Source organism: Neomonachus schauinslandi, chromosome 9 (assembly GCF_002201575.2).
Source record: "Neomonachus schauinslandi chromosome 9, ASM220157v2, whole genome shotgun sequence".
Lineage (NCBI taxonomy): Eukaryota > Metazoa > Chordata > Mammalia > Carnivora > Phocidae > Neomonachus > Neomonachus schauinslandi.
Window position 1 is genome coordinate 40,301,919 of NC_058411.1, and position 9,489 is coordinate 40,311,407.

Genomic DNA, 9,489 nt, shown 5'->3' on the forward strand with positions numbered 1-9,489 from the left:
ATCTGTGGAGAGAGAGAGAATGAGGGGGAGAGAAAGAGAAATAGGAGAGACAGAGATGGAGAGACAAAGATGGAGAGAAAAAGAGAGAGAAGCAAGGGGGAAAAACTCAACAGAAGATAATGCCCCGCCCAACAACAGGCTCCAAGCTTCAAATAGCAGCGACTGACTTCTAATTTCAATTTGATGTGTGCAGAATTCCTTCTTTTCCAATGCCAAATCCTGACTGAAACATGCAATAAAAATTACTGCCTGAAACGTGGTGATAGCATTTAATCCTCTGGCAACACATTAGAAAGGCTTTCAGCTTTAAACCAAGGACTGCCACACTGCAGCCTTGCTCGTGAAATTATTTATTCATGCCTTGGTTTATAAAGTCCTTTTTTATATGCTTTCTATCAGCTAATAACGGGCTGGAGCACTTATGTTCTCAGCCTGACAGATTCCACATCACGAGGCTGGGAGACCAATGTCTGGCAAGAGTTCCTGCCTGGAGGGAGCCATCCCATCTGCTTGAGTGGGTTTCAGCACCAGGAAGCTGCAGGGACATGCCAGGTTGGGGCACCCTGGTGACCAGAGGGATGACAGGTGGGGAGACACGGAGTGCAAGGCAGTGAGCGAGGAAGGTGATATTCGAATACTCAGAAGCTTCTGGCAGCTGTGTCCCAAATGTCTAGGATAGTATGTGCGGACAGGGAGAAGAGGATTCAAAGGACATAGGATAAATCTCTCCATAAACCAATTATCAGTGGCCATTAATTAGTGGCAGTGTGTGAGGGCTGACTTCCCTTTTGTGACTATGAGAAAGGTGGAGAGAGGGTATCGATTTGCTGAGCAAATGAAAAGCAGAAGCAGATTACAAAGGAAAAAATTATGTACTTAAGAGACCAAATTGATTTGAGGCACTTTCATATATATTTATTCACATACAATTTATCTCTAAGGAAAGGTAAAGCTATCATGGGGATAAAAGCATATTGAGATCATTCTAACCCACTCATTAGACTGCTAGTATACAATACTTATGTAGGTTAACCCTTCCCTGACCTTTTTGATTTGGTCAATGCCCGCTCTTACATATTTTCATAATACTATACAACCTCTCTTTCTCAGCACTTATCACAGCTAACAATTTTATTTAATTTTCTGTGTATGTGTGCTTGTGTACTCCAAGAGGATTCTGTGAGGGACTGTGGCTTTTTCCCTTCAACTAGTACCTATGAATGCAATAAAATGAAATATTTAAAAAATATTTTAATTCAGACTTTCCATTAAATAGGAATAATGAAATGATAGTAAAAGGTACAGTAAATCACTGAAATAATAACAACATATATGGAAAGGAAAAATATTATTCTGGTAAAATATTGACAATCATGGACAATGTTAAGATCTCTTTGCTTTAATGTTAAAATAATTTTTTTAAATTAGTAAAGTTCAAAAATCCCTAAGGCTATGGCTTTGTAAATGTAAATATCCTAAAGTATAATTCAGTGAGCTAGGTTTTCACCAGAATTAAACCAGTCTTAAATTCTTTGATCTCTACTGTCAAAGAAAATATGGCTTTCCTCTTTATTGATTGTTCTGTGCAAATAGATCATCTTTCCGCCATCCAATACCTCTTTTCTCCTTCAGGTTGTTTTGCTTCAGCCCACTGGCCTTCTTTCCACTCTCACTGTTCCAACCCTGGTTCCACTTCAGAGTGTTTGCACTTGCTGTCCCCAAACTTTTGTAGAACTTATTCCTTCTCTTCCTTCGGGTCACTCTAGAGAGGCCATTCCTGACCATGCTAATGATACCCATCCCCACTTACTTTGTAGCACATTACCCTGTTTCATTTTCTTACTGGCATTTTTCCTTATCTAAAATTATCTTATTAGCGGACTCATTGGTTTGTAGGACCATCTATTTTAGGTCTCCCCTACAAGAATGCACGGTTATTGAGAGCAGGGAACTGTATCTGTCTTTTCACGTTTATAGCCCTAATGCCTAGCATGGTGTCTGGTAAGTAGTAAGTACTTCATAAATATTTGCTGAATGAATGAATGAATGAATGAATGAACAGAAAACAGGTGAGGGAGTAAGTGAACCATCTTTGCTACATAATAGCAGAAGAGTTTGATAACAGTGTGTGAAGTCTGCTATTAAAGTGTTAAATGTTGGGGCACCTGGCTCAGTCGTTTGAGCATCTGACTCTTGATTTGGGCTCAGGTCATTTTCTCAGAGTCATAAGATCAGGCCCCGAGAGGGGCTCCATGCTGAGCATGGAGCCTGCTTAACATTCTGTCCCTCCCTCTCCCTCTGCCCTCCCCCCCCCCCCCCTCTTGTGTGCACGCATGCGCATCTCTCTCTCAATAAAATAAAATAAAGTGTCTAATGTTAGCTGGTTGGCCAGCTGTCTACACATCTAATAGCTTAGGTCAGCATTTACAGCGTACTTTCAGCATACGCATACATTTCTTTATTCAGTTCCCACAACTATCCCGTAAGTAGGGAGGGCAAGGACGGAGGCAGGATCATTGTTTTTACAGATGAAGAAACTGAGCTCAGAGAGGTTAAATTACTTTCCCAAGTCATGCACATAATAGGCAACAGGACCAGGTCTCCAGCCTGGTTTTTGTAGCTTTCCTGCTACACCAGCCAGGGTCTATGCTGTTTTTAAACAAATCAATCATTTATTTAGTTATTCTTTCAAGAACCCTAAATCAGGCACCAACTATTGATTGTGAAGGACTCTCTTAGGCTCTAGGTAGCAATAAAGATGGGCATGTAACAATTTTTCTCTCTGGAAGATTAAAATGCACAAATGGCTAACCAGCTTGAAGATATTTAAGTGTCTAGTTAGTAGGAAAACCTCAGTGTTATAAAAGTAGAAAAACCTTCTGGCTTGTGTGATAGTGGGATGGACCTCCAGGAAAAACAATTTTGTGGTTCTCCTTGAAAAGGTGGATGGATTTCAAGAGGAGAAATGTAGAGAGACGACATTCTAAGAAAAAGGAACAAAAGTAAACAAGAAAAAGTGATGTACTTTCAGTAACTAGTAGGAAGTTAATTGAAGGAAGTATTTGAAGCAGGGAAAACTTTGGAAGAGAGACTGGAATTCATGTTAAATGATAATTGCTGTTCAATGCTTTTAACATATGAGGATGGATTCTTCTGAGTTTTGTAAAATGCTAAGCCAGTTGCCTTAGAAATACATTAGTCATATGCCATAGAGGAAGCTAGGTGCCCCAGCTGGTAGTGGGGGCAAGAAAATGGTATCCCAGAGCCTGAAAATTCAAATTAAGACAGGACTGTGGCCAAATTTATTCATTTTAAAATTTAAAATGCTATGAGTTAAATGCTTGGTATGGTATATCTATTTATAGTAAAATATTATTTTGTACCCAGAGAATCTCAATTTAAGTTCCATGAAGGTAAAAATCAGAGAAATACATAAATTTGCGTGGGAAAAAATTATTTCCATGATCATGATTTGGTTAGTCAGACTCTAGAGCTGTATATATAAATAGATCTCTAGAGATACAGAGCTACAGCACAGAAACATGTCACACATACACACCACACTCTATCACCACTTTCATTGGTACAGGAATGGACAATTCAGTCTTGACAGTACCTTCCTTACATCTTGGGATACATTCAAATGCACTTTTTACAACAGAGTCTAATCATTTTAGTACCAAACTTGAGTTAAACTTGTAATTAATTTACATTAGTGGAACATTTGCAAGGTGATCGAACAGATGGGTGGTGAAAGCTTTCTACTTCAGAGATGTGGTTTTCACAGAGTAGGTAGGTCTCATGTGTTTTCAGAGGTGACATCACATTTGCATATACACGTTCCTTGGTGCTGTGTTAAATATCAGTGAACAGGTTATTTTATTCTAAATGACATTTTCTTGTTACCATGGTTATGAAGAGTATGGACTATGGAGTCAGAAGGAAATGAACTGAAATCCCAACTCTCCCACCTACTGTGTGATCTGAGGAAATAATAATCACCTACCTCCCTGGGTTGTTGTCAGGATGAAATGAAATGAGATTCATGTACAATGTTTTGGACAATATCTCACACATATTAGCCACTTAGTAATCATATACATTAATAATAATAATGGTAATAACTTCCCTTAAAAACCAATGATGTTCATTTCTTAAGTGCCTAATATTGTCATAACCTTAAATACATTAATTCTAATCTTCACAAAAACTCTGTGGGTTAGATTATATTATCCCATTTTACAAATGGAAAAAAAAAAATGAGGCTTATAGGGATTCATAAACTTACCAAAATTGCTCAATAATAAACAGAGGAGCTGAGCTTGGACCTGTATTTGACCTACCTTGTTCTTCTTTGTTTATTTTGCTGTCTTGAATACCTTGAAGTACCTCACATGCCTCAGTAAGGCTTTCTTTCCTTTTGTCTGGAATAACACCTCATAAATATTATGACATACAAAAAAGCTCAAATAATACGCCATTTACTGAATGGAACTTAAGAGATCTAACAAAGGAATTAAAAAGAATAGTGTGCAAGATAAAACTTGTGCAAGTAAGCAAACAGAGACAAAAATAAATCCTAGCTGACAGACCATCAGATAGTCATTTATACTTGACACTGACATAAATAAAAGAGAAAATGAATCTCTGGTTATATTATGGTTAAACTGTATGTTACTATTATCATCAATATATAAGCAACATAGTTCCCAGTTGACCAAGCCAAGATGAATAAGTTACTCAATATTCATCACTGGTGAGGGAAAAGACCTCTAGACTGATTTAAAAACATTATTAGTGCCAAAATAGCAAGTCTGGAAAAAATGTAACAAGGAACATAACTGTTTCTTCTTGATTCTCTTTTTTTTTTTTTTTTTTAGAAAGAGAGAGAGAGCTCAAGCAGGGCAAGGGGAGGGTAGACAGAGAGGGAGAGAGAGAATCTCAAACACAGGGCTCGATCCCAAGACCACAAGTCCATGACCCTAGCGGAAACCAAGAATCAGATGCTTAACTGACTGAGCCACCCAGGCGCTCCTCTTCTTGATTCTTTACAAGAGAGACCGAAACCATGTAATCTTCACTTCATTGTAATTAACTTTAGGTCACCGTTAAAACCTAAAATGAATATTTTGTGGGTGGTATAACTTATTCCGATAAAGCCTCCTTCATTCACTATTTTATTTGGAGGCTGATAGGGCAGGGCCTCCCTGGGAGGCAGTGTGCTCTGGTGGTTATGAAGACACACTTCGGCTCCCATTGCATCTATCCATTTATTAGCTGTGTTAGATTGCATACATTAGGTAACTCCTAAGCCTCAGTGTTTTCGTCTGTGTGGACATGATAATAAAAGAATCCGCCTCATGGAGTTGTTGTGAGGATTAGGGAAGAATACACATGAAGCTCTTATTTCAGTGCCTTGCCAGAATAAGTCTTCAATAAATATTAGTGGTTACTCTTTTTACTATGGAAAAGTAGAATGATTTAGCAGAAAGCATATGAGATTTGGATAGGATATACAAGGCCTCATTCCATTACTTCCTATTTATGGAACTAAGCAAATACAGAACTGTCTTCTAGGAAGGGGATTTTGGAGGTTGGATTCTTTATTGGAGGGGTTATAAGGGTAAAGCCAGGATAGATCTTGGGGGAAGAAAGTAGATTTTTTTTTTCCGGGAAAGCCATAATACTGTGTAAGTTGTCATACTAAATCTTAAACCCTAGCAAAGATACTGAATTTTTAAACAGAAATAAAAAGTTCTCCAAAAAGTGACATAGACCAGAAAGCTGGCAGGAAGAAAAGAGATGTTTGATTCATACAGCTAATGTGTGCCACTGAGAATCACATCCAGTTGTATGAACCGTTCATATGCTATGACTCGTTCCGTAATCTCAACAAGCCTAGAAAGAAGGCATGTCAAAAATTATAAAGGATCTGAGCTTTTATCCAACTTGCAAGCTAGCAAGTTAGCATACCACAATTTCATGGATGCTGGTAGAAGACGCAAACCTCCTGGGTCAGAGATGAAGGACAGTTAATTACACACAGCAACAGCAATAGCCAGAGTACTGGCATTTGGTTGTGCCCATTTCTCAAACTCCAATGCCTAATTCTGAGGCTGTGCAGAAAGGGGACGATAGCATCTACACACGAAGAAGGTTGCATTGTGAGAGGGGAGTCCCGAGCTGAGGAAACCCAAATCTTTAATAATGGGTAGTGAATGTCTGCCTGCCCTTCCCTCCAGAGGTGGGCCCGATCTTTATTATAACAGACAATAAGCATGCCTGCCCTTTGCCCAAGAGGGAGATACTATCTTTCAGCCTGATCACTGTGCGTACGTTCTTGTCCAGAACAAAGGGCCGCCAGTGTCACTGCTCACAAGATATGCAGCAATGGTGAGGGACCCGTAGAGAATTATTGCCTCACAATGCAGCAGGACGTAGTATATAAAGGCTTCTCAAGTCATCCACGTTGGGAAAGAAAAGGCCACTCAGAAAAATCTCTTTAGGATTGTGAAACTGCCATCTCTGGGCCAGTTTCTTCATCTGTTTGTGGGTGTAGGGATTATATATCAAGGCTTCATTTTCCCGACTCTGAGTTCCCATTGCCTAGAGCTAGGCTGATCACTCTAGGAGCCAGCACTAACAATGCACTAACCATCAGCTTGCCGAGCCAGAAAACACCCCTTCTGATGTGCCAGCTGGTTTGGGGCCTGATGCTTTGCATCCCCACAGCTGCCTGGATCGTGTTCTCTGCAGCGGGTGAGTGATTCCCCGGATAATGAAGAATGATAGGTAATTTTTTTCACCTGAACCCTGTTCTCTATCGACACACTGTGAAAACTCAGAAGACGGCTTATTTCAAGCTCGCCCTCTAACTGTTCCATTGTTTGGGAGGAGCACAGTGTGACAGTTCTGACTGGGAGTCTCCATGGGGAACCCCAGCTTGCAGGGGTCCAGGGAGAAGGCAGCAGGAACCAGAAGAAGAGGCAAATCTCTCCACTACCCTGTAGCTCCTTCCATGGAAGTGAAAGTTTGCTATGCAGGGATGGTCTGGGACTCTTTCCTAGGGACCTTCTTTCAACATTAGATTCCCCAGTCCTTCCCATCAGGATCCAGTCTTAGAAAAGCATCAGACATCAAACATTTTACCTTAGTGTGGTTTAAGGTAATCTCTGTTGGGGTGAGTGTGGGGGAGACTTGATTTTTAAACCCATTCTTCTAATGAAGAAATAAGTCGCCGTCCCTTATTCAGAATAATCATAGCAAACACTTACATAGCATTTGCCAGGCGCCAGGCACCGTGCAGGTGCTTGGCATATGTTTACCCATTCAGTCAAGGTTCTCTTATATTATAAATGAGGAACTTCAGGTACAGAGATACTCTTTAACTCCAAGGCCATACAAATAATAAGTGGCAGAGCTAGGATTTGAACCCAGGCAGTCCGAGGATGGTCTGGGCTCTTAGCCATAACCAAGACAGCCTGTGGGATAAGAGACAGGCTCCACCCTATGGGTTGCGCTTGAGTAGTGCATATTGATAAATTAATGGCTTTTAATGTGTGTGGTGGGAAGAGAAATAAAAGCTAACTCTAGCTAAAAAACAAAGGTAGCAACTGCTCTTTCATCCCAGACAGAAGGCAACAAAAGTCACCCACCTAAAGTGATTAGAAAAAAGAGTCCCCTAAAAATAAACCACTAATAAGGTAGGGCTGAGTTTTAGTTTTTCAAGTGTTCAGAACTACATTTCCTAAAACAATGACAAATTACATCTCAATCAAACACATGGTAACAGAAGCCCAGAGCTCATAAATCACCATCAAGAGGCCAGAATGCCATACTGCACCTGGCACATTCCCTTCTGAAGGGACAGCTGCAGCACACCCGTTCTTCCTGCCTCAAAGTTAGGACACCACTCAGCTCTTGGAAATTATTTGAAGAGTTGTCCCAGAATCAGGGTTCAGGGACAATCCATTGGTGCTTCTGTTACCTCATTTTGGAGCATCATAGTTACCAATTTCCAACTGTATTTCCTTATTTTCCCGAATGACAATTTAAAAATCCTTCTTTGCCACATTTACACTTATGCTCATCAACACCCAGAGTTAGGAAGTGACTCAAGGAAAGTAACTGAAAGCTGTGTTTCTATGTAATCATGTCCTATATGCAGTTGACAACCCCCTCAAAGTGTATACTGTCCAAAACTTGCATTTACCATTCAACATTTATCTGACAGCAGATGGAGAATGTCGTGATTGTCCAAATTCTCATCACCTCTCACAATCACACACACACACACACACACACTTAAAATTACAGAAATCAAAGGAGTCTTATAGATAATTCCATTTACACTGCTCATTTTACAGATAAAAAAACTGAGGTTCTGAGATACATATATGTCTAGTTTGTTATTGTATCAGGCCCCTTAGTTGCAAGCAACAGAATGTTACCTCAGACTAGTTCAAGCAAAAAAAGAAGTATAATTACCATATGGATATGGAAGTGCCTCCAGGAACTGAAGGGCAGAAATATAGGCAGGCACAGGACCCTGATAGAATCAAGGAATCAATCCCTGTCTGCAGCCTTAATTTCTCTTTCCTCTACACCTGCTGCTCCAATGTGCTTTTTCTCTTTCTCTCTCAATCTGCTTCCTTGACTTCTGCAATTGAAGCCCAAAGATGTCAGAGAGTAAACTCACTGACCCAGCCTAGTTCAGTTGCCAACTCCTCAACCAATAACCCACAACCCAGGAACATGGTCATAACATGACCACTTCTACTGCAACAGTGTGGTTGGGAAGAAAATTCCCAGAAAATGGGTATGGTACAAATGTTCCATGTGAATCTAGAATTTAGAACTCCTCACTCTTGGTTGAGTTGCCTTTTCTACTTCATCTCTTATCCCGTTATTTGTAAATTAATAATTTAAATATAAGCAGAATCTGTCTATACTGTACTCATTCATAACTATTATTTATTGAGGACCTCCTATATATATTCTGGGTGCTTAACAACTACAGAGTTGCATTTTATTTTCACAATCGCTTGGCAAAAGGAGTATTAGTTCCATTTTCTAGATCCAAACTGAATCTCAGACAGAAAGAATGAATAAATAGCAGCCAAGACCCAGTAACTAGTGTTCATCAACAGAGGAATGGATTAAAAAAAAAATGTGGTATAGATACAAAATGGAATATTATTCAGCCATGAGAAAGGAGGATATCCTTCCGTTTGCAACAACATGAATGGACATGAACACATTATGCTAAGCAACAGAAGTCAGAGAAAGACAAGTACCATATGACATCATTTATATGTGGAGTCTAAAAAAAAGTCAAACCTTACTGGGAAAAAAAAGGAAGGAAGGAAGAAGGGAGGGAGGGAGGGAGGAAAGAAAGAAAGAAAAGAAAGAAAGAAAGAAAGAAAGAAAGAAAGAAAGAAAGAAAGAAAGAAAGAAAGAAAGAAAGAAAGAAAGAAAGAAAGAAAGAAA